Source organism: Astatotilapia calliptera, chromosome 2 (genome assembly GCF_964374335.1).
Source record: "Astatotilapia calliptera chromosome 2, fAstCal68.1, whole genome shotgun sequence".
Taxonomy (NCBI): domain Eukaryota; kingdom Metazoa; phylum Chordata; class Actinopteri; order Cichliformes; family Cichlidae; genus Astatotilapia; species Astatotilapia calliptera.
Window position 1 is genome coordinate 8,947,950 of NC_137423.1, and position 26,744 is coordinate 8,974,693.

Genomic DNA, 26,744 nt, shown 5'->3' on the forward strand with positions numbered 1-26,744 from the left:
TTAGAGTCAAACTGAAAATCTCCCAGAGACAAAAACATTTCTCTTTAAAACGCAGGAAGTGAAATGAATGAGAAATCTTTTCTCACCCTGTTCTCTCAGACATGATGTTTGAACCTGTACTCAAAATAATAAAAATGCGTTATTGTTATTATATTTTTTATATATATTTTTTCTTTCTGTTGTTGTTTGTTGGTTGTTTTGTTTGTTTTTGTGTTGTGAAATGTTAAAAACAAATAAAGACTTCAATTATAAAAAAATGCGTTATTGTTGATTAAAAAAAACAAACAAAAAAACTCCACTTAATTATTACCTGGAGTAAAGCTTCATACCTTAACAAATGCACACTCATATAGCAGCGCTCATTGTCTCTCACCTTTATTTATTTTGAACAATTCATTACGTCTTTGCCCTCTGAGGCATAACCGATTCCTGCTGTAACTATGTCAAGCTACTTTAACATACATTTTGAGTAATACATCACATGGGTTTATGAAATGTTGAAATTTGACATTTGGATATGACAGTGATCATCAGTCATCAGTGTTTTTAGGGCAGCGTCTAAAATATCTACTAAAATGTGTGATAAATCATATCTGGGGCAATTCTTCCCACGTGTACCTTTTTATCTGACATGACATGAATATTTCAGAATCAGCTCCTTTGTACCAATCTCTGTGTCAACATTGACTCTCTCCCTGTTGTTCAAAAGGAAGCAGAGCACTTACTCCGTTTTTGATTTGCTGCTTCACAGCTGATGATACTTTGCTTAAGCAGTTCATGGCACATCCCATCATTAAGGTACTTTTTCTGTAGGTGGTTGCTTATTTTTACCTGCACATATGTGTGCTCTGCTAAACCAAAACACTTAAAACACTGTGACAACACTTCCCCCTCTCAGGTAATGTCCCTCCCTCCTGGCTACAAAGTCAAAAGTTGAAATGGCTCCGCACACCCCGGCACTTCTTTCATCTCCCTCTTCCTGCTCTCTCCTTGAAGATGGTGGGCCTTTTCTTTGGGAAAGCCCCAAAGGCAGCCTGGCTTGTGGTCTTTGATGATTTCTCCCTGTCTCCCATCTTAGAGACCCCAAGTGCTAAGAAAATGGCTGGAGAATTGACATCTGGGATACATGAAAAGACAGGTTAAAATGCCCATCAATTAGATATATTACTTGAAACTTAAGTATTACAAACAAAAGCAGAAAACTTCTAATAAATTATTCATAGGGGCCCTCTAATTGGACCTATTTTCTTAAAATGGCTTAAAATGGATTTTGGCTTCTTTCCCAAGTGGTGTGGAAAGAAAGTCAGCCAAACTCTTAAAGCACTCTTACTAATAATGAAAAACTGAACTGACTCTGAGATATTTCCTTGAGGCCAAGGAGGTCAATATCTTGGAAGAAAAAGTGTTTCAGTTTTTCCCCTTTCTGAAGATAAATGTGTTTGTACCTGTTAATAATTGCCACACAGAGGAAAGGTGAAAAACCTGCCGTCACAAACTCATCCTGGTATCATCACTCTTCCTCTGTGATCTTTTGTAGCTATATGGCTTTGTTACACTAAAAACAGTGGACTGAGATGCACACATCTGGACGCTCTCAAGGAACTCATTAAGCAGCCTGAAAAGAAATTGCAGAAATTTTTTTTCAGTCAATTTACGATGAAACAAGACTTTATCTTAAACCAATTTCTTAAAAATGTTACCCAGAAAACAGCATCTTAACATTTTTTAAAGATTTAGTAGTAAATTTAAAACTTTAAGTCATCATTGTAATGCAGCTCACGCTTCAGTGGTTCAGGTAACATCATAAACATATCCCCAGTGTCACAGTGGGGAAAAATCCATAAATAAATAGCACAAACATGCATACCATTTCTGTTCCTCAGTGAATTCATGACCATAAACAGTCAATCAATCATGTCTTCAATTCAGCTGAAGCCCCCTGGGAAATTTGTGGGGTTGCAGATGATCCCTTGTCGTGGTCTTAGAACCAACTCCCCCTCTGAGAATTACGTTTTTGTGTGACTGTGGGGAAATACTGCAATATGTGCAAAATAAAAGCAGGTGGATATTTTGATTTGAATACACCAACCAATAAAACCACAGATGGGTGACGTAAATAGCACTGATTACTTCATTCCGGTGCAAGTTTCTGCTGGAACACACTTGATACTGTGATCTATCTGGGTATTAGATTGATGTGTACCACTCATCCAAACAGACCTCACATACGGACAACCTCCACCAAGAGGATTAGCTAGTTTATTCTGCAATGTACAACATCACAGTGCATAAGAAAATTAAAATAGGCTCAAGTTTAGTTCAAAGAACATGACAAATGGCCCAAGACGTTACGCAGCCTCCAAAATCATCACATCCCTGAGTGTACAGACTCTGCCAGGCACCAGAGGACACCCCGGGTGTCCTATGACCCTGCCGGCTAACCACGCCTCTGCTGTGCTGGAGGTATTTTTGCCAGAGTGACCTATACAATGCTAGCCAGGCCTTGTTTAAGTTGTGGTTTGTGTATGTGTGTTCAGTGTTGGTTCAAAGTCTCATTTTTCTTGGTCTTTTGTCTTTGAAAATGAGCCGTTTTGTTCTCATTGTTTTTGTCGTCACTCATCCATCAGCAGTTTTCTACCTAATAATTAATATCTGCTGTTATTTCCATCAAATAACAGACAGTGATGCCTATTGATTTGTGAGCATTTGTACTATAAGCATCACACAGTGTTTGAAATAGTTTCTTGTGACATATTCCCTACATTTCTTATTCATTCATTAGGAAGAGTTATCCCCTCCTTTACCTCAAAGAAATAAGACTAGCAACTAAACAGAGACTAGATTAAAGTCCAGTGCTGTAGGTGTTTCAGGATCATGTAAAAAAAAAAAAAAAAGCTTTCTTTACAACCCTGATTTAGTGATTTGGAATTTAAAATGTCATTTAATGTGCCTTAATTATACCCAGATAAAAGTGTAACAGTTTTGTTTCTGTAACTCTATATTTACATCCTCACCAAATTAAAACAGCATCATCTAGCAGCGTGGTTGTTGTCCCACTTACATGTTGTGGGCAGAAGCAGGCAGCTCTGCGGAGAAGAACACTCTCAGCATGGAGGTGGCCAAAAGGCAGAACACTGTTTGGCAAGAACATAATGTGTCTGGGTCTATGCTTCATGGTCCTCGGCTATCAGTGGAGCAGCTTTTAGGTACGTACTGGAAAATAAAATATTTATAGTCCAATTCTTTTTTTTTTTTTTTCTGAATACATCACACGAGGCAGTGGAAGCATATTTCAATATCACTGTTCAACACCAAAATGTCTTTTCAGAGATTATATACACACACACACACACACACACACACACACACACACACACACACACACACACACACACACACACACACACACACACACACACACACACACACACACACACACTATTTTGAGGAGGGTTGATAGAGCCTTTACCCATTTAGCCATTTGTAGGAAGATCCTGAGCTTGGCTAGCTGCTTGTTTGTTGTGTAAAACAACACTGAATGCTCTTTCCTGCAGGAGAAAGTGCATGTAGGCGCTGTGTGGAAACGTAAACCATGAAAAGGGGATGTTCGCGCCTGCTGCTGATCTAGTCTGCTATGATAAAGTAACTTTTGATGGCTCCTTTTTTCATAAGGCATCACCACAGGAGGTTGCTCTGCATGTTTGATTTGGGATGGTTGGCAAATCTCCCTCTTCAAATTTGGCAGATGTGTAAATCACTACACTTTGGAGCCTTCTCCTCTAATTGACATGAAGCACAAAAATATACATACATGCTCATCCTCCCAAACCTGGTCTGACCCACATTTTTTAAACGTTTAGACAAAAAATTTGAGAATCTGCTACACAATCCTTCCTGAAATAATTTATAGACTTAATTCCATGTGAAGGTTTCCCACTAGAGAAAAAAAAGCTTAAATTTCAGTGATTTTCAGCCAATGTCAGGGTTTGTATCTTATTTGATATGAACATTTAAAACAGGCTGAATCCAATAACACACTTTGGTTAAAGTAAAACCTCAAGCTTGGTAAATGTAGAAATCAATACATAAGATGTTGTAACACTCATTTAATACAGAACAGAGAGTTCAAGGTAGGATTTCAGCTATTTTACAACATAATACATCTCGGAATGAATGTGGTCTTCATATGTAAATACACGGAGGTACACCATCTGCTGCTCTGAAGCTCTCTCTCTGCACTCTTGTTTCTTTTTAGGGGTTTTTCATTCAAGACTTCTTCATGAATATATTCCTCCTGAGCTGTTACTTTCATCTGCATACAGCTCAGACAGCGCACCCCATTCAGTACAATTTCTACTTCTTGCTGCCCCACTTTTTTCATCCCCCTGCAGAGGAGAATCTATAAAAGCAGCTGTGGCTTCAAACAAAACATACACACTGAGGAAAAAACAGGGAGGTGGTTGAATGATGAAGAAAAAGGAACAACTCTTTAGGAGGGGGAACTATCAGTGCTGTTGCTGCTGATTAACCTTTAATTGTGAAATTTAAAAATGCTTTCATTGCTTCACCGCTAAATGCATCCAAACAGAAGACCTTAAAAGTAAAAGCTTATGTAAAACTGTCTCAGCTCTTTGCTTATCAGAAGCTTAAATAAGCTACTTTGCCTTGTTTGCAAGGCGTCTCCACAGTGGATAGCTCCACATGTTAATTTGGCAGTGGTTTTTTTTGCCCTGATGGCCTTCCTGACAACTCCAAAGGGGATTTGTCTTGAACCATGGATCTTTCTCTTGTTAGGCTAAAATGGGTCAAAAAAAGAAAAAGGTTACGGTTTGGCAGCAGTCAGCAAACATAGATGTGTGCTCAAACACCAATAGCACACACAAGTGCTGCTAAATGGCTGCAGCATAGCGCAATAATAACATTTGACATGTTGCAGGGATCGGTTGGTCGACTGAGGGTAATGGCTTCAGCAGTGCATAGAATCTGACCGTACCGCCGCTGGTAATCCTGTAGGGAATTGTGGCTATTATAGAGATGTAGGCGACAGCCACCTTGACCAGCTCTGCAATGTGGCGAGTGACCTCTAAGCGCAAGCAAGGCAATTAACAGCAAATTAAATCCATGGAAACGACTTGATTGGATTATTTTGGTTGCCTCTGCCGTGATTTTTTTTTTCAGCATGGGGAAATGAGAAGCGAGCTGTAAAGCACATACCGGGAAACCTATTTTTGCCCCAATTACTGTGGTGTCTGTGTCTTTTACTAGACTGACAGAATGGAGTTTACCATGATACAGCTCTCAGGGTAAGCACAGTAGACCTCTTGTTGTGGTTCTTTAAGCTTTGGGCTACTGTTGCATCAAATATCGGACTTCAAAGGTTTGTGGCGTCATCAGAGAGAGTTCCCTACCAGGTGTGCTGACTCTAAAAAAAGGGCCCAAGCATAGAAAATATTATTGCATGCTCTCTCAAACCTCAAATGCAACATATTCACCTATTATGGCTGAGACAAAAGCATCTCTGTGCACAAATGTAATGCTATCCTAGAAGCTTGGTGGTAGAATTATTAGGGTGAACACTCGTATCCTGCCTCTGCTATCCCATCTGTAGCCTCTGGCTCACATTTTTCTGATTACTTAGTTTAAAGATTTTACCTGTTTACTATGTATGGTGGATTTATTATAGGTGCACCTTCAGGCCATTTATTCAAAGCCTCACAGTTCTCTACTTCAAAAGCATGCATGCAAAGTATCTTCTTTACTTGGACAAACCTATTTGCGTCAGTTCTTTTGTATTTACATGGCATTAGGTCCCCATATGGCACCACATTTTGCATTTCATTACACCGATGGTGTTTTTTTTTGCTAAGCAGGAAGGCTGAACGTAAATGCACTGAATCATTTATCAGCTGAATGCTAATGTAAATGAGTGTATTTGTCTTTTTTTACTGTGCCAATCACACAGCGGTCGAAACCCAAACACACTGTTTAAATTTGCAGAGCAAGAGTGATGAGCAGAATGCTGTGCCAGGCATCAGGAGTGTCACAGGAGATTTACTTTATATGACGACCAACGTATTTAACACAGGCACTGCCATCAGTATATTGTTCAGTCTTTTGTAAGATCCATGTTTAGATTGCCAGTTTGTCTGGCAAACATGCTTTTGAAATGGCAATTGCTTGAAAGAGCACTTTGAATCTTAATGTCATAAATTGCAAGACTGGGAATCCCACTGACACGAAAAAAATGACTAGCTTTCAAACAAACAAGAGACAGAACAAAGGTTTGGTTTTCTCATCTCTTTTAGTGAGCATCCAGAGCTTTACTCTCTCGGGAGAGTGACTCACAGCTTCTGCACGTATCAGTTCATCCAAGGATTCAAACCGTAGTGGTTCCAATTACAACCCTTTTTATGCTACCTTTACAGTACAGCTGACCTTTAAGTTGGTCAGGAGCTAAGTGACTATTCCTGTAGAAATCCCTGATGAGATTCTCAAAGACAGTGTCAATCAAGACTTGATAAAGTAGACCAAAATAAAAGAGTAGCCTTAATCCTCATGCTGAAACAAGAATCCAAACTCAAACACGCCACAGAACCCTGAGACCATAACATCATTATTTTAATCATCATGATCATAAAAAAGTTATGTTTATGCACAGTTCTTTCAACAAAGGCAGTGAAAAGTGAGTGCTGTTGGTTTAGTTGGTGAATGACCGTGGCACGTGCTTCATTTGTATGCATGAGCAATAGGGGGAGGGAATTGCGTAAAGCTGTTAATTCTATTTCAGGGAAAAAAAAAAAACTATTGGAGATGAATGTTGCACCAGTATGATTGGCTCTGTTCAAATTAGTTGCAGTCCTGTAAGGCTGAACTTGTGAAGTTGGAGGAGGAGGAGCATTTAAGCACATGCATCAGGGCTGTAATTATGTTTCTACAAGCCACCGGCACGCCACTTATTGCCTTGGGAAGTAGATGTGAGAAACTGATAAACATGGTCCCTCCCCAGTCACTTGTTCACTGTATAAATTTGCATATGGAGCTTCTCCTACTCATTGTAACAGCTAAGTGTTTAGCCTCGCAGTTTCATCTTTGAAACTGCAGAAATTCACAAATGTAGCAGCAAATCATTCATTTGCCCTTAGGTTTGAAAACATATTTATATATTCTATGAATAATAAAAAATATTCAATGAATCACTTCAACATGTAATTAAAGTTTGAAAGGAAAGCATACCTCTTTCTTTTTACTTTGTTTTTTGTTGGTGGTTCAGCATTAGGCAACTATATTAACATCTCCAGGAAAAAAATAAATAAAATTGGATCAAAATTGGTTTTGAAGATTCTTGTTGTGCGGTGAAATAAATGTTTCTGTAAATTTTAGCAGGTTGAATCTTCCTTCCATTCCAAAAATGAGAATTTTTTTCTTTTTCCTTTTTGAGTTGCTCTTGTTTCTGTCTTATTTTCACAGGTCAGTGGTAATAGATCCTCCACTGTTTCTATTGTATTCTAAATACATTTGGAGTACAACACAATCTATAATTAGAGAATGCTTTGAGATTTGTAATAGCTTTAAATGGGCGTGTGAGAGGTGGAACCTAGACTCTCTTTGCTTGAACTGGGGCATTAAGTGAGAGCCTTTAGTGCAGACTGGTGGTGTGACTGACTGTCTTGATTTTCCAAAGGTAGACTGAGTTGGATATTGTAGACCCCTGCCGACAGATTAGACCATAGAAATTGATGTATGTTACTGTGTCAATGTGACGCTTAGTGTTGAGGGTTATGCTTAATCTTTAGGAGAAGACCCTATTTTTGATTCCAGTCAGAAGCTCACAGCAGACCTAACCACCTGTGAAAACTTAATCTTGGGTCTGGGAGCTTAAAACAGATGAAAATAGGACCGATATCCCCTCTGAGGTACCTTTTTATTTGTTCCTTAACCATACTCATGCCCTACTCCAACTCAGATTTCCAGGATCGACTGCTGCTTTGCCTACATGAATCCCAGACGAGATGGCTGTGGCTACTGCACACATGCTGTTAAATGTATACCGTCTTAATTTATTTTATTTTTGGAGAGGTTCTTAATTCATTGTTTGCTTTTAGTAATTATGCACAGCATTGTATGTCATGGATATGACGCAGTATAGGAACACTCTTTACTTAAGTCTAATTACCAATTCATCTAAGATAGTTCTTGTAAAGTGTTGCTGATGGCTTTAACAAGTCATTCACTCAGGCTGAGCCTCCTACAGCCCCTGCTTGGTGAAGATAACTTCTGGGGGAGAGAGCAAGATAAATAAAAGTTAATTTCCATTACTGGGTGTAATTTTTGCTTCACTCCTCCTGACAGCTGGATGAGAATTGAGAAGCAGAGGCCCATAAATCAATTCACTAGGGTGTTTGCCCCAAGACAATGCTTTCACAGCACACAGTAGTAACAATGCTAAATTGGTTGGATAAGGACAAAGGCATGAGGACAATTTAATAGTTTTCATGTAGCCTGGAGTCTGGAGCAAGAAAATGACAAAAGCTCTCACAGAATAAAATATTTTAGAGTCAATATTCAAGAAGGGAGTAAGCTTCCACATCCAGATGAAGACATTTTGGAAGTTTAACCACATTACAGCAGCACCAGTGCCTCATCTCCAAGAGAATCAGGTACTGTTTTTAAAGCAGCTCATTCATCAGTCATCTGTGATTGCACTGACCCAGTACACAGAGGCACTTCATTCACCAAGCATGGGAAAATCAAAAACTCGCAATCATGACACGCGTTTGTTGTTATGAGACACAGATCATAAAAGGGACAACAGCAAGATACAATTAGGACTAACTACAATAAAATATTTTTACATTCCTTATAGCTGTAGCTGACTCTTGTCATATCCTTCTCCCAAAAACAGAAAGAACATGCTGAGCTATCCACTGCAATAAAACAACAAAATATCCCTGTGGATGGTGTTTCTTCTTCAGGCTGTGATTACACTAAATAAGCATATAGATGTAAAACAGGATACAAATTTAATGCACTGGAAGCAAGAAAAATGTGTTCCAAGGCATCCCTAGTCAAGAAAAGTATAATTTTCTTATCTTTGTATCTAGGCCTCAGGGCAACAGACTACAAATCCCATGTGAGTCCCATGCTGGAAAGGTTAGGTAGCCTTTGCCTCCAGGGCCAAGCATGCAGGCAAAGGTATAAAAAAAGCTGCTGACCTGAAGCAGTGGAGCACATATCTCAGATGTTTAGTGCAATTTTCCCTGGACAGATAAACTGTGTTAGTATGTAACATTACCTTCTCCCAGATGTTCCTGGGTTGATGCTAAATTTACCTGAAAAAGGTCACCTTAAAAAAAAAAAAAAAAAAAAAGATTTATAGACACAAGGGGAAATTAGCAATTTGTGGGTCTTTTCTGATGCTTCTACACATCTCATAGGTTTGATTTGTCATCTTCCTGTCTACTGAAGAGTTTATAGTACAAACAGAAAAATCCAATTAAACAGCTCGTGTGATAAAGTTTCATCCACAGGAAGTGAATAATCTTGTACTGTTGTTACCTTCTGTAACTACGTGCTATGTTTCTTCATCTTCTTTTCCCACAGCAGCCAGCAGATACAAACACAACCACAAGCACATCTGTCAGAGAGCAATAAAACAGACAGCAATTCCAGCAGCGTCATTGATACAAACATAGACGCAAGCTGCAACTGAAGAGAACCAATACATCAACTCACTATGAGCCTATCACACAAGGATACGAGCCAGCTTGCCATCTTAAGGAGATATGATTATTCCTCCACAAGCTGTAGCTGACAGCACATTTGAAGAAATGAGACCTGACAAATTGCATGCCTTTAGATCTCATGTGTAGCAGGCCCTGACCTGGTAAACGATATCTAGTCAAATACATATTTTCCCCATTTAAATCTTCATGAGTCATTTTAAATTGAAAAACTAAATTCTTCACATTCTGAAAGGGTTTTCCCCATTTTTTTTTTTAAAACACAGAGCCTCTGGGATTTTTAAGAGCTTTTCCAAACTGTTTAAACATCCTTGATTTTTATTTTCAAAGCTTACTTTTTTTTTTTTTTTTTAAACTTTGACCCTGGTATTTTTTGGTTATTGTGAAAAAACGTGTTCTGTGTGCATAAATATTAGCTCCCCTGATAGTAATAGTGTCATGTACATCTCCTTAGAAATTGCAGCCTATTTTTCTTTTGGAATGTCTCAGGCTCCTCAGGCCTGTTTATGCCCTGTCCTTATCTCCAACGTCATGCTGCTCTGCTGTATCTTAATTGTCCTTTGGGGATAAATAAAGTCTTTCTGATTCTGAGATTTGATGGTCTTCTAATATGGACCTTGGTCTTTAGTTCAGCCCACAGATTTTCAGAGGATTCAATTCAGGGTTTTGTGCGTGCCAGTCAGTAAAGTTCACTTTGGACCTTTGGAGGTAGTTCTTCACCAGAAGCAACATATTTTTGGCATCGTTGTTTTGGAAGACAACATAATCCCCTAACCCAGTTTTGCTGCTCACTGCTTGAAGTTTTCTTTCAAAATCTTCACGTCTTTCCTTCATGATTCTTCCCATCTTGACGAGATTTCCAGTTCCAGACTTACTGAAGTCCCCACAGTATAATACTCCCACCACCACCGTTACTGTGGGGGATGCTGTTCTTTGGTTCGTTAAAGTTAAAGAACATCATTATTTTTTTGTGCTATGGCTCAATAAAAATGTCAGCTTTTCAGGGGGCTGATAATATTGGTAATTATTGGAAATATTGGAAAACGGAACAAAACTACTTTGGTTAGGAATGCTATACTGAAAATCACCTGCTCTGTTAAAAACGTATTTTTATTAGCAGTGGTCTATGCATTTTATTGTAATTTCTGGCCATTTGATAAAGAAATTCTAGTTTATGTTTGATTAAATATCTTCCTGCTTTTAAAAATATATGATCCTAACATCAGGGAGTTACCACTAAGTCTGAAACTGTTGGCCATTGAATGGTTAGTCCAAGTTCTTCCTCACCCGTTTCATTTTTACTTATTTTTATTTTTTTGTTAGGGCTCCCATCTGCCTTCCTTATGTTGTTCTTTAGTAGTAATTATATTTCTACTATTAAAAGTGTGTTTAACTGCAACAGCATTGTGGCATCTTATGTTATGTTTCTTTGAGTCAGGGATTTAGGAAGAGTAATATAATTGGGGGAGCTGTGAGCGGGATTTGAACACAGAACACTATGGATAGAATGCCAGAGAGCAGAGATTGAAGTAAAAAACTGGCCACATTCATTTGCTGTGATTCCATCAAATGCACAACGCAAAATAATAGCTAATGTGTTAGCTATTAACATCATAATTAAATATTTTAAAGGAAAAAAAAAAAGTTTTTTGGTTGGCTGGGAGACATTGTTCTTCACCGTTTGTGGCATTTCAATGATAGTTTTGTGTCTTTATTGTGCATCTTCCAGCACACTGTCTCCATTGCCTCCCAATGGCGTGTCCAGCGGGGTGGCCTGAGGGGGCACAGGCCACCCCCCAAACCAGACTGGCCACCCCAGGTGCCACCCCAAAGGCAAAACAATAAAATTCAATCAAATATCAAATGTCCGATTATGTTTTCACGGTGACGCTCAGATATCCGAGTGTAAGTGAATGCAGCATCGCTTCTGCTATGCGCATCACGTTAGCAAAGGTAGGAGAGCCAAGCGCGAAAGACGGCACTGCAGGAAACGATTTTTCGGTGAAAGAAAATGAGGACAGAATAAATGTCCCGGTAAGTAATATCAAGTTTGTTGAGTTTAGTAAACTTCAGTGAAATTAGAATACCAAAGAAAAAATAACACTTAAAGAATTATTGCAGCTGTGGAATATTTCAGACAGTATGCTACTGAGGGCAGCTAACATAAGAGTTATGAGTTATAAGATATAATCTAAGTCGTAACATTGCTGTATGGAGCTGCAGATTTGGTTGCAGGTTAACATAGCTGGACTGGCCATCGGGCATACCGGGCATATCCCCAGTGACTTATTTTTTATTTTTTTTGTAATGGCATGAACAATGAGAGGTGGTGGATTGGCCAGATGCAGGTCGATGTGTAGAAATAACTCCGTTGTTTGGTGGTGGCTATGACGGGGCTTCCACAGAGGCAACAGGTGGATGAGGGAAGGGGAGGCAGGAGGAGAGACCCGAAGCAGCCGCCAGTCCGAGTGTCAGGTGAACTGAACTTCAGGTAAGAAGTTATGACCTGCAGTCTATCTGGGTCAGATATAAACCAAGTTTAGGTGGAGTTTATTTTCATGTTGCTGACTTTTTACTGTCAGTTGCAATAACTCATACTGCGTTCTAGCCAGTTTGACGGAGTTTTTATACAGCTGGGTGGGTGCTATGATGTTACTGATAGTGAACTTTATTTTATTCATAAGGTTAGTAGAGTTGCCAACGGCTCCTTAAAAAAATGGAATGGTCCCTCATTCAGAGAAAATATTACGCGTTTCGTATTGAGCTGAGAAGAGACGCAGTTTGTCCCGAACTTCAGCTAGAATGGAAAAAAGACACAAAGCTGGATTTATTCTGTCTTTATGCTGCACAGCTGCCTCTTCTCTCATTCTCTCCCCCTCCCTCTCCTGTTGCTACTTCAATCATGAAACTGAAACGGCTTTTCTCTCGTTTGTTTATCGCCCACTTTGCGCCAGAAAGAGGAAACCTGCAGATGTCGCGCTAAACAACAGCAGCACGTTTAAGCTTGATCAGCTGTTGTTAGAATGTATTTAATATTAATTTCTAGTATCAGCTGATGTTTGCTGGAGCCACAGCTGTAAAGCTGCTGGTCATGATGTCTGTTTAGATATGTGGTGAGAGGGAAACATGAAGATGAAACCAGGAGATGTCCTTACTGAACCATCAGAGCTGAACAGGTGATGGAGAAACAGGTTTACCTTTTAGGTGACATGAATGAGTTGAAGTTATCAACTGTTTCTGAGAGATAAATAACACCAGGATCCTTTTTTATGTAGCTGACAGCTGGTAACTGTGCAGGGGCGGGTCTAGCAAAGTTTTGCCAGGGGGCCAGGTAGGGCATTAACAGGGAAAGGTGGGCACAAAGAAATACTTTTCTTTCTTATTCTCATTTAAAATACCTAGTTTTTATTAAATAATTATCTAAATCTTACAACCAAAGTTTTTATCTGACGTAAAATGTATAGAAATCATACATATACCAACAAGACTGTACATCACTGTCACAACAGCATTTGTTTTCATTCAAAGTCTTTATGGCTTTAATACCTGGTGGGTCGGTCTGTAGTAAAAATGCCCAATTTTTTTGTCCCAGTCCAGCCCTGCAGGTTAATACTGGCAGTGTCACCATGCCAGCTGACTGTATTTTATCATCAGCCAGTGTTGTTCTTCATACATCAATATTACCAAAGTTTACCATAAGGCAGCATAGAAAGTATTTACTTGCTTTCAGGTTTTATTCAAATGTTAGTCTTTTCAGTTGTTTCCCCACTTTTTTCCTGTTTCAAAATCAAACACCAGTTTGTGAGAAGATTCTTCTTTTTTTTAACAGGCAGATAAAGTTTTGCATTGGCATTGGCTAATTTGTCAATTGTTTGTTACAAATGTTCGTATTTTAATTTTCAAAAATGTTTTTGCCCAAAACATATGTGCACTATGTGTCAGTAAAAATACTATGCAAATATTGATGTCCTTGAATGCTGAGTAAGCACTGACAAAGCACTGATTGTATCTCTTGTACTTTATCAACGCAGTATCTAAAAACTTTGCACCGTAGTGGTTAAAATCTCATTCGAATAAGAGTTAAAAGTGCATTTGGTTATTAGGTTTATAGGATTATTGAATTATGGTTAAGGGTTGGTAGAATTTTTTTTTTAAACATTATCTGCCAATTAAATCTGCCACCCTTCTCCAAATCTGTGCCCCTACCTGGCCCCCCCAACAAAAATTTTCTAGACACGCCACTGTTGCCTCCATCAGCATCGACATTATTCCTCAGTTGTTGTTGTTATGTTCAGAGCTCAAACAAAACAGGTAGTCCTGCTTTCAGCTTAGTTTGCAAATATTAATTTAGGGTAGTGGTGAGCAATTCTGCAAATTTTGGTTTCAATCCTGTACTAAGTAAATAGTATTGTTGATACCTTTTAACCTTTAAAGGCAGGTTATGCAATGTGTCATGATTGATGACATGAATCATCATTATGTAGACTGGTTAATGGACTGGATCTTACGCAGCACTTTTCTACTCCGAACAGTCAAAGCACTTTTTTCCAACATATCTGATTCACAAGCATACAAGCACTTTTTTCTATGTTAAAATGCTTTTTAACATTCACAGGCATCACACTCCTATGGATGCATCGGAGAGAAACTTGGGGTTATTATCTTGGCCGAGGATATTTGGCATACAGACTGGAGCAGCCAGGGACAGAACCACCAACCTTCTTATTAGTGGCTGATCTGCTCTACCTCCGGAGCTACAACCTGAACACATTTTAATGAGCACTACATCACTGTTATTTATACTTTCCACAATAATTAGTCAATACAGGAAAAAAAAACCAAACAACTCCACACATTACAGCTGACATTTTGAAACTGTTTTTTGGAGACTTTTAATGTAAATCTTTCTGTCTCTAAAGCATGTTGCATCAACTTCTGTACTCTAAATATGCTATGTCTATAATGCAGAACTGAAATATAAAAGATTGAGAAGCCAGGTGTCTAATGCAGCCACACTTTGAGTACCAGTAATAAACATGCCAGTGTGTGTAAATTAAGGCTCGAAATACGTCAACACTCAGCTCTTCTTATATTGCCTTTCCCCCCGGGCTCTGTGATGGCTGTTGACAGGCACTGTGACTACTGATTAGAGATGGACCGATACCACTTTTTTATGTCCGATACCGATACCGATATCATAAATTTGGATATCTGCCGATACCGATATGAATCCGATATAGTGTTTTTTAATCAACAAAACTGTTTTTTAAAATATCTTGCTGCATTTTGCAAGTCTGCAAGTTCATACTCAAGTTTAAAACAACAACTACACTAAAGCTATTCTGTTATACCTGTATACAAAAAAAATATTTCATAGTTCAGCAATACTGATCAATCTAATAAACTTAGACCTACACCATCCTCCCTATTCTGGTATTTTAAAGAGTACTTAGCGTAAATATTAAGCAACCTAACTAATAGGGTTCCAACTCCCAGCAACAACAAAAATAAATAAATAAAAAATAGGGAACCACCCCTCACGCTCCACCTCATGATGCTTAATCAACGTAATCAACCTTAATTTGATGCAGTGTGGAAAAAAAAAATGCACAGAAATCAATTATTTTTCAAGAAATATTAAATAGATTCAACATCTTTCTTCAACAAAATTGCAGACTGCACAGATGGTACCTTCCCAAAGTAAAAAGTACTATAGCTTACTAGGGTATATATATTAGACTTAATAGTCACTATATACAGTAATTGACTTCTATTCATTTTACATCAAATTAAAACTTTGGGTGTCAGATAATTATTTATTAAAAGCTAGACATTTTAAATGAGAATAAGAAAGAAAAGTATGTCTTTGTGCCCCCTTTTCCCAGTTAATGCCCTATCGGCCCCCCTGGCTAAACTTTGCTAGATCCGCCCCTGCACAGTTACCAGCCGTCAGCTACGTAGAAAAAGATCCTGGTGTAGAAAGTAATATTAAATAAATTGTAACAACAGCTGATCAAGCTTAAACGTGCTGCTGTTGTTCAGCCGCTGGTTTGCTCTTTCTGGCGCAAAGTGGACCAAAAACAAACAAGAGAGACTCACGACAGAAAAGCCGATCAGCTGATCATTAGCAGTTTCACGATTGAAGTAGCAGCCGGAGAGCGAGAGGCAGTCGCTCGTTAAGCTTAACGTGGGAATGCTTTACAAACATTCAGAGATGGACTTACACACTTGCTTTACTTCTCTCGGGGATAACTTTGTCGGAGATGAAATGCCAGGTTGCTAGCGAAGCTCCAAATGCTATCCAGACCACCGACAGGTCCCGCATGCCACAGCTGCTCTATCACGTGATGCATACTGCTCCGACGTTCTGAGGCGAGTTACGGCGTGTTGCAAGTTTTGTGAGGTGCTTTCGTGATATTTAATGGATCGGATTACATTTTTTATTTTTCTCCGATATCCGATCCAGTAATTTAGGTCAGTATCGGACCGATACCGATACGTAATATCGGATCAGTCCATCTCTACTACTGATGTGCTGTAACTCCCGGTTCAAATCCACTTTTGAGCATTATTTGGAGGACAGCAGTGTTGGACTAGTCTTCCAGAAAAACTTAGGCTCTTTGAAAGCCCATGAGTTCATGCATTACTTTGGGAAAGTTTGAGGCAGGCTGATCAGATTCATCCTTTTTAAGGGAGAACCCAGGAGAGCTAATTTTGATTTATCTGTTTTCACACCTCATTACATTTTTATACTTCTGTGCCCTGAGGCAGAGATGCCTCCTTTCCTTCTTTTGTATCACAGTTTGATGGGAAGACCAAAATGTCCAAAAGAATAGAGAAAAAAACCAAAACGTCCAGCTTATCTTTGAGGCGATGACTAGTGGGGATTCAGGAAACAGTGAAGGCACAAAGAAGCGTTTCTAAAATGTCTTGGTGAGTGAAGACCACCTAACTCAGCAGCTTTCCAGCTCCAGCTTTCCTGGAGCCACACACTCACATTACCCATGAAGCTCAGGGCTCAAGCTGACAGCAGCGTGTACCATGCCAGGCACAGTTAGTGTTGAATTTTAGGTGGAATAGAAATGTCGGAATTTTGATTTGTTGTCTGTCTCCCTCACCAGAGACACTAACTCTACTTAAGAAAAAAACAAAACTAAAATAAAGCTGATGTATGAGTATATTTGCAAAAATTCATGAGAAAAGTCTCTGAGATGTAAAATGAAATTCTGGCCTCAGTTTGAGATCCCCATTAAGTTTTCCGCTGGCACCAGAGTATTGATCCAAAGTCCAGTGTCCCAGCACCATCATTGCATCTTTATATTAGACTATTAAAACTTGCGAAGCATTAAATTAAATACAGAAACATGTGACTGCCCAAATATTCATCATTTGCTATGAAAGCTTAATTAAAAGGAGAGAAGTTAAAATCATATTTTTAATAATCTTTTTTCTTTATTTGGACATTTAGCATTGATATAACTAGGAGAAAAACATGCCTGTATTTGCTAAATGTAGATCCTCCTAAATATCCATTATAACGGCTTTATTCATGATTATTTTACACCACTGGTGGGTAAAAATATACACTTTATATAACTATTTGAGATGAATGATGGTCCAGATCTTCAAAGTTCAAGAAATTGTATTGATGAGCAAACAAGACGCCACAGTTAAGGAGCCATACTTTAATGACACCATAAGAACTATGAATAGAAACAAAAACAGAAAGCAGTTATGCTTGAAGATCCTGACTATAATGGCTCAGCTTAACTTACCTTTTACTAATTTAAGTAAAGTTTACATTAATATTAACATTTAGCTTTCAACACAGCACTACAGTTTAACTGTTAACTGATAATTATGTCACAATGCATTTTAGGTCATGCTACGTGAGTAATGCAAAGGTAATAAAACAAGTAGTGTAATAACTATACTTTATCCTGTGAGTAAGTATGTACTGCACAAATTAATGTTATGCAATACTTTGAGTAACTCCATCATTAATGGAGGAAATTATAAACAGTAGAGACACAACTTCCTGTACAGCGTTGAAACATGGCATTAGAACAATCTGCAGATTTGAGATAATGGTTTACCACTTAATACAGGAGCACAACACGGCAGCTGTGAAGTTTGACAAACTGACTTTAAAGAACCTAGATGTAAAACAAAGTGTAATTTGAAGAGTAAGGGGGGATAGAAATGCAGTGCAGGGCGTCAGTGCACAAAACTGTGACGCTTCCCTGTTTGTGCTTCAGTGCTCGCAGCTCTGGTGCTGAATGTTAGTGAAGCCAGAATGCTGTCAGAACCTCCCTCACTGTTCTCATGAGAGGTTTACTCTTCAGTTAACAGTGCTTTTTGCAGCCCAGCAAGAGAGATGCTCAGTGATGGACTGGAATTTTTTCGATGGCATACTCGTTATTTATGTGTGTGGAAATCTGATATTTTCACATCACAGGTAATAATAAAATGAGACTCTTACTTGTCTGGGCTGTGTTACAGAATTATTAGGGAGACTGTTGATATTAACTTGCGCCATAATGTGCAGTTACTGTAATGGACACTAAAATTTCTCAAGAAAACAAAACAAAACAGTTTAACAGTAATTACAGCCTCAAGTCTTTTTGAATACAGTGGGATGCAAAAGTTATTAACCTTATTAATAGTCATTTTCCTGTATAAATCGTTGGTTGTTACAATAAAAAATGTCAGTTAAATATATCATATAGGAGACACACTGTGATATTTGTGAAGTGAAATGAAGTTTATTGGATTTACAGAAAGTGTGCAATAATTGTTTAAACAAAATCAGGCAGGTGCATAAATTTGGGCACTGTTGTCATTTTATTGATTTCAAAACCTGTAGAACTAATTATTGGAACGCCCTCTCTCTCTGCGACTGTGTGTTTCCTGGGTGAGAGAGCGCCTTTTCGTTGTTGTTGTTGTGCTAAGCTAACAGGCAAAATGCTACAAGCATAGCTCTAAAGAATGTAGCATCATGGGCAGTGTAGTCCGTGTTGCAGGGAGAATGGACTGCCATACACGTTATGTGTCTGTGAGCGCGAGGAGGGAGAAAAAGGGGAGTGGAAAGGTACGAGTTGTCATCGAGCAAAAACGGGAGCTGGAAGCATGTAAATATAATAATAACCACTTCAGCCAAGAAGAGTGCCTGACGAGCCCAGTTTTAAATACGCTATTAAGACTCGACTGTACACCGTGTTCGTGTTTTCCTCCGAAAACAATAAGTTCCGTTGGAGCAGTCTTTCAACGCCTCTCTCTGTCTCTCGCAAGAAAAGTTGACCCACACAACAAAGTAAAGCTATTTTTCGGCTACGAGCCGACAAGGACCCCGCCATATTAGTCAGAGGTCCCTTTACTACAGTTCGGAGTCGCGGACCTTCAGTAATAGTAATAAATCACACAGCAATAGTACATTCACATTGTTATAAAAAGCATGATAATATATTAAGTAATCCAAAGTATTCGGAATACGTTACTGTCATTGAGTAACGTAACGGAATACGTTTACAGAATACATGCTAAAAGTAACCTTCCCAACACTGTTGGTAAGCTCAGTGACCCCTGACCTACATACACAGGTGAATCCAATATTGAGAAGAGAGTATGTAAGGGGGTCAATTGTAAGTTTCCCTCCTCTTATAATTTTCTCTGAAGAATAGCAACATGGGGGTCTCAAAACAACTCTCAAATGACCTGAAGACAAAGATTGTTCACCATCATGGTTTAGGGGAAGGATACAGAAAGAGATTTAAGCTGTCTGTTTCCACAGTTCGGAACATATTGAGAAAATGGAAGACCACGGGCTCAGTTCAAGTTAAGGCTCGAAGTGGCAGACCAAGAAAAATCTCGGATAGACAGAAGTGACGAATGGTGAGAACAGTAAGAGTCAACCTACAGACCAGCACCAAAGACCTACAACAGCATCACGCAGCAGATTGAGTCACTGTGCATCGTTCAACCATTCGGCACACTTTACGCAAGGAGATGCTGTATGTGAGAGTGATGCAGAGGAAGCCTTTTTTCTGCCCACAGCACAAACAGAGCCGCTTGAGGTTTGCTAAAGCACATTTGGACAAGCCAGCTTCATTCTGGAATAAGATGCTGTGGACTGATGAAACTGAAATTGAATTATTTGGGCATAACAAGGGGCGCTATGCATGGAGGAAAAAGAACATAGCATTCAAAGAAGAACACCTGCTACCTACAGTAAAATATGGTGGTGGTTCCATCATGCTGTGGCCAGTGCAGGGACTGGGAATCTTGTCAAAGTTGAGGGACACATGGATTCCACTCAGTATCAGCAGATTCTGGAGACCAGTGTCCAGGAATCAGTGACAAAGCTGAAACTGCGCCGGGGCTGGGTCTTTCCACAAGACAACGGCCCGAAACACTGCTCAAAAATCCACTAAGGCATTCATGCAGAGGAACAAGTACAACGTTCTGGAACGGCCATCTCAGTCCCCAGACCTGAATATTATTGAAAATCTGTGGTGTGAGTTAAAGAGAGCTGTCCATGCTCGGAAGCCATCAAACCCTATTTTGAGCAGATTCTCCTTTTGCAGAACTTCTCTACCTCAATCAGGTTGGATGGAGAGTGTTGATGCACAGCCAGAGATGTTCAATTGGGTTCAAACTATGGGCTCTGTCTAAGCCATTTAAGGACATTAAGAGTTTGCTCCCAAAGTTGCTCCTTTGTTATCTTGGCCTGTGCTTAGGGTCGCTGTCCTATAGGAAGATGAACCTTAACTGCAGTCTGAGATCCAAATCACTCTGGAGCAGGTTATCATCAAGGATGTCTCTATATGTTGCTGCATTCAACTTTTCCTTGACCCCGACTAGTCTCCCAGATTTGCTGCTGAAAAACATCCCCACAGGATTGTGCTGTCACCACCATGTTTCACTGTATGGATGTTATTGGCCAGGTGCCTGGTTTCCTCCAGACATGACAATTGGCATTAAGGCTAAAGAGTTCGATCGTCTAAATTCTCTAGTCTGAAGAAAAGAAACAAATGGTTGTCCTTCTGGGAGGTTCATCTCTTCGTAGAGCAGTCCTGAAGCTCTGACAGAATGATCGAGTTTTTGTCTGTGAAGGTTCTCAGTCATCCAGGTCATCGTAGTCAAAGGAGCTTGCAAAGAAAAGCGCAGTGCAGCGAGGAATGCTCAGACCTCTACATTGGAGAGACCAAACAGCCACTTCACAAGTGCATGGCACAACACAGAAGAGCCACCTCCACAGGACAAGACTCAGCAGTCCATCTGCATCTTAAGGATAAAGGACACTCTTTCGAGGATGCCAATGTTCACATTTTGGACAGAGAGGACAGATGGTTTGAAAGAGGAGTGAAAGAAGCCATCTATGTCCACTGTGAGCGACCATCTTTGAACAGAGGCGGGGGTTTACGACACCAACTCTCTGCCATCTATAATCCAGTTTTGAGATCCCTTCCCAGACGCCTTAACGCCCACTCACATCCTGGGCCATCTGACCTCAGGAATTCGCATGATAAGGTGGGGCCAGGTTTCACAATGAATACACCCGAAACTCTGGCTGATTGGGACCCACACCCAGTTTCACACCTTGGCTCAGGCGATTAGAGGATCATCAGGGGGTCCTTTTGTCCCTCTGTGGGGGGGTTACTCCCACTAGGTTTATATCTGGGACTCTCCACCATTTGACCTTAGAACTGAAGAAGCTTCTCGGATGAGAGGTGAAACGTCTTCAAGCAACTTAAAGAAGTCCAGACGCTTTTCTTTGCAAGCTCCTTTGACGATCGAGTTTTTGGTCACCACCCTGACTAAGGCCCACTCTAATGCAATTGCTGAGATTGTCTGGGCTCCCAGATCTTGGAACAGTCCTGTTGGTTCCAAAATTTAGGCCACTGTGCTCATTGGGGCATTAAATTTGTCTTTGAACAAGTGAAGCAGTGAATACTTTCCAGATGCACTTTATTTGTAGAGTCTATTTTCACAACAGCTTAGGCAGATGCAAGTCTTTTTTGATATAGCTTCACTGGCCAATTCATCAATTACAGGTTGATAGTCCTGGGTTGGAAGAACCCATGTGAAATGCATCTTCATAGAATCAATTCAAAAAGGTGAAACAACAAAAATGCTCCTGAGAGATTTTGGTTCACATTGAAACAATAGCATCAAACAGTTGCTGCAGATTTTTTGGTTGCACATCCATGAGAATCCATTGGATTGAGATCTGGTGACTATGAAGGCCATTAGACTACACTGAACTCATTTTTCTGTGCATGACTCATCCCTATGTGACCCATCTCTTTAAGGGATGGAAATGGATGACTTGACAATCAAGATTCAAAGTCATAGTCTTTGCGGTACTGCTGCCCTTTTTGTCAGCACGCAGCAGTCTGGGAATTCTTCTCTAACCTCTGACATCAACAATGCATTTCCACAAAAAGAATTAAGCTCAATGTGTATTTTGTGCAGAAAATCACAGTAGGTCACCAGTTTCTGAAACACTCACACCTGCCTGTCTGGTACAAACAACCATGCCTTTCTTCCCAATTTTGATGCTCTGTTAGTTCGTGACCATGTCTACATGCCAAAATGGGTTGCTGCAATGTGATTGGTTCATTATATGTTAACAAACAGTTAAACAGGTATACCCAATGAAGTTGCCAGTGAGCGAAAGAAGGATACACAGACTCTGGTCCGGTCTGAAATGCAGTGTCATTTTTACCGCGCATGCTCTTTTCCTGACTGTCACATCCAAATATTCAATTAACTCGAGTTGTCATCCATGACCAGTAATGTCAGCTGATAGAGCAAATCTGTCGCACATAAATTAGTCTTCGAGATACCTCCGTGCTCCCTACATCAAACATGGCTCAACTAATTGGTAGTTTGAAAGTGAAAACACAAAAGTTGAATGTCATTCCAAAGAAAATTAAAGTGCCTTAATGGAATACAAAACAGAAGCCCCAAGAGAGCCAGCTCGACCTGAATGCCTTCGTAGTAGCACATTTTTATTTTTTATTTTTTTTATTAACCTTTATCACATCAACAGATGATGAACATGAACTTCTTGGGTGACCTTCCAGGGTTGTCTGTTAGGAAGTGGCGGGGGAAGAGAGTACACCGGCAAGCTTTGAGAATGCTGATGAGGAGGTCAAGAGTTGGAAGCGAGAAAGTTTGACACTTTTTAGCCATCTGGGCCTCAGGTGTGGATAATAGTATGATGCTAATCATCACAGCTTTGGCAGTATGTGACTGAAGTTAATGAGCCTTTTGCTGTGCACATCAAAGGAGGGTAAGACTGAGGCTTTGCTGTCCTTCATGTATCACTGACTCACACACCTGAGTAATAATCCCGCCAATCAAACCCCAAGCTGGACCACAGAGCACCTGCACACAGCTTTTAAATATTCACTATTGAGTTTCTTTGTCCCTCTGATGACTGCATTAATGTTCACTGCATTAATGTTCTGGTAACTGACTGATTTAGGGCACACACATGCTTTTCCATACAGTGTTTTTTGATATAGTTTCTCTTTTCTTTTCTTTTTTTTTTGAGCAACAGCCTTGAGATTTTAGGCTCTTGTAACAAAATTCTAGTGACATGTCGAAATTAAAAGAGAAATTTTCAGTGAATAGCTACCATCAGGATGCCCTTCGACAAAGAATTTAATTGTTAATTGAATGCTATTTTTCAAATGATCTTTCTCGCTATGCATGAAAGGAATGGGGGATTAAGCACTGGTTGAATGGATCTCACATGAAAAAAAAAAAAGTTATGTAGTCTGTGTCCAAAGAAAAATCTCAATTAAAAAATAAATAAATACAAAAACAAGATGATGAAAGGACATTTAATTTATGAAAAGACAGACTGCTTCATTATTGAAGTCAAGATGTTACACGTTATGCTATGAACCATCTTACATGCTCATGTCTGACCACATGAGCTTAACTGATGCAGTCAGCTGGCATGTTTTCTTTCTGTTACTTTCCTGGCTCCTCCACCTCTTCACTCTGTCTCATCGTATGTCTCCATTTAAATCAGATCTTGTGTACATATTCTTTTTGAAATGTAGTTCCCTTTATCATGTGACATTAATGAAACTAGACTAAAAGTATCTAAAGAAACAGTGATTTTATGACAAGGACAGTCTCAAAATAAATCTCCAACATCTTCTCCCTTTAGGTAGGACATCATCAAAAGTCCTCAGTATCTAAATATGTTTTTATTTTATATTGAGAGAACCCGCTAGAAGTGGTAGTAGCAGTAGTAGTTGCTTGTTATTGGGGTAGCTGGCATAATTATTATTCCTCAACATTTAGAACAGAACATATTTGATACTGCAGTCAGTATGAGAAACCTTTGACGCAGTATGTTATTCCAAATAATCATTTTCAGAGAATCAAGGAATTTTTGTGTATAACTATATAATGATGACAAAAGTATTTTTATTAAATTTTTAACCAGCATCTAGGCTGGTTTTGTAAAATAAAAACAAAAATTGGAAAATGAAATTGGCCAGACATTAGAAGATTTCTAGGTGGCTGCAGACACACAAAATGTCTTAATTTGAAGGAAAAATTGAAATATGAAAATATCTGACTATCTGACTGAAGTTTGTCCAGTTATCCTATAGCAAAATCCTGTTTGACACAGTCAAATACACATCTGCAACTAACAAAACAAAACACAAAAAACCCAGCTGTGAACTGTGACCTCACTGAATATTTCCTTCAATTAAATAAATTCTCTCCAGTCTTAGCATATATGACTCATCACTCACAAAGTCAATGACTTTGTCCCATTTCTGCCATTTCATCGGCAAGCGGTGACTTTCATTAAAGATGACAAAATATTACACAGCACCACTGGGGACCCTTCTGAGGTGACAACATGCATTTTCAGAGTCTTGCTACATTCATTTCCCATTTTCCCTTCAATCATATCTTTGTGCCTCTGTATAGAGTGAGCGTGCTCTATAGGGAATTGATTTAATTATGCATGCAAGAAAATTGATACTCTGAGCTAAAGGTGGTCCTTATCATTAATTTTCCTCCTCTTCATTATGCTGTTATAATTCAAATAAATAACTGAAAATTCAATATCGTCAGTGTAATCAAAAGATGTCTCTAAGTGAGGAGTCAGCTCTTCATTTTTAGGTATTATGGGTAGTCATGGGTGAAGCAAGCAGAAAAGAATGAGACTTAGATCTGAACTTTCCCTCTTATCTGCATCATTACTAATTCTTATAAATTGCCACTGCTGTTCAAAATGATACAAGGATGGTGATCCAAGTGAATCTTGATCAAAAGAAACTGCCATAACATACCATACAAGTGCAAAGTTTGGACCCAAATGCAGAAGCCTGGAGGCAGACTTGGCATTTGTTAGACTGGAAGAACAGAGTCCACAACAAAACTACAAAATGTGAAAAAGATGAATTTCATTCATGAGCCTAAAGAAAGATTGCCTATTACAGATGACCACAAATGGGGAAACCAACAAAAGACAACCATAACAGGCTCTGTGACAAAGGATGAGGGGAAGACAGGACAATTTATAAACACATGGCTGATCAGGGAAGTGAAAACATCTGGGAAATGAGACACAGGTGTAAACAATCAATAACATCGCAGGGTGACAGTAAAACTCAAGACAGGAACTAAAACATCAGTCAACAAATGAGTCCAAACTCCAGACCAAATTAGTGATGTGTTGTTTGTGAACAAGCTAGCTCTAAGTGCCAATTCGTTTTAGCAAACAGCTATTCTCTGCCCTGCTGGAAAACCACGTAAGCCAGGGCGGGACTTCATTTTCATAAGCACACCATGTAGCCAGTGATATGCAAAGACGGACTAGGAACATACCATGATGTGCAAGAAGGAAGGGGGACAGACACTCGAGCTAGTGTAGTGGTGCAGGCCAAGTACTACCGGGTAGTAAATACAATGAAATAAGACTTTTAAGAAAACCCTAGAAAATTGCTTCCCAACACACAAACTATTCACAAGTATTATATGCAAACAAAATTTTACAAAAAATAATTAAATAAATAAATAAAACATTTTTTTACTGACTTTGAGTTCTTTGCAGGTTCCGTCTCCTTTATCTGTGATTTAATAACAACCAACAAACAAGGTAACATACCTAAACTACAGTGACAAACCAAAAGCACTTAAGGCAGCACTCCTACAACCAAAATGTGTCTAATTAGACAAACCTTCAGGATCCATGGTATGGTGGAAGGTGTAATCTAGGCTTGAGGCTTGGCCAGAGAGGCTCTTCACAGGTGCAAGAAAGAACCTTTCAGTCTGTAAAGCAAACCAGCACATAAAAGGTGGGAGTCAAGGATTTCAGCCCACACCTACAAGTTTGCTACGTTAATGACTCACAAAAAAAAGAATACCACTGCAGCAAATGTAAAACAAGGTACAGACCTCTAATTAAAAATAGAGAGCAGCAACAAGGTGCTAAAATAAAATCACAACCACCATAGCTAACAGCTTAGCTGCTTCTTTAGGTAGGTGAGATAGTGAGCTGGGGCACCCTGATTGGACCACGTGGCTGGGGTGGCAACTCAATAAGGCACAGTGTGAAGGAAAAGCAGAACTGGAACATGGTACATGCCTACAGGAAGAAAAATAAAACAGGGATACAACACAGTTTAAAGCAGTTAAAGTGCAATATATCTGGCAAGACAATGCTACGTTCTTTCATAACCTTTATGAACTGTTGTTTTCATTTGTATTATCCCCTACCTCTCAGTGCTGCTGACACACAAAGCCACCTGTACATCTTGATTTCATCTTGCAGTACTCTTATCAGTGACCTTGAGGAAAACATACTTGTGACCATGCAGCCTTTTGTATGAGCAAAATCTTCACAAATGTGACTAATTTAAAACAATCGCATTTACACTGTAATGCAAAAACAATGTAGCACACTTAAGGTGGTAAAAGCACAGTGAACAGCGTTAAAAGCTATCATAGGCTATACAGGCT

At 39.3% G+C, this 26,744-nt stretch overlaps 1 long non-coding RNA gene across 2 annotated transcripts; it reads right to left on the reverse strand.

Moving 5' to 3' along the window:
* Positions 1–359: 359 nt before the first annotated feature.
* Positions 360–26,537, reverse strand: LOC113031603 (uncharacterized). 2 transcript variants are annotated; one of them, XR_003273756.2, is made up of 4 exons: positions 26,181–26,537; positions 25,964–26,054; positions 1,446–1,615; positions 360–1,117 (listed from the first exon to the last, which is right to left on the reverse strand). It is a non-coding gene; the product is annotated as an uncharacterized LOC113031603 (long non-coding RNA). The 2 variants fall into 2 exon arrangements; XR_003273758.2 differs by lacking the exon at positions 1,446–1,615.
* Between the last annotated feature and the right edge of the window lie 207 nt (positions 26,538–26,744).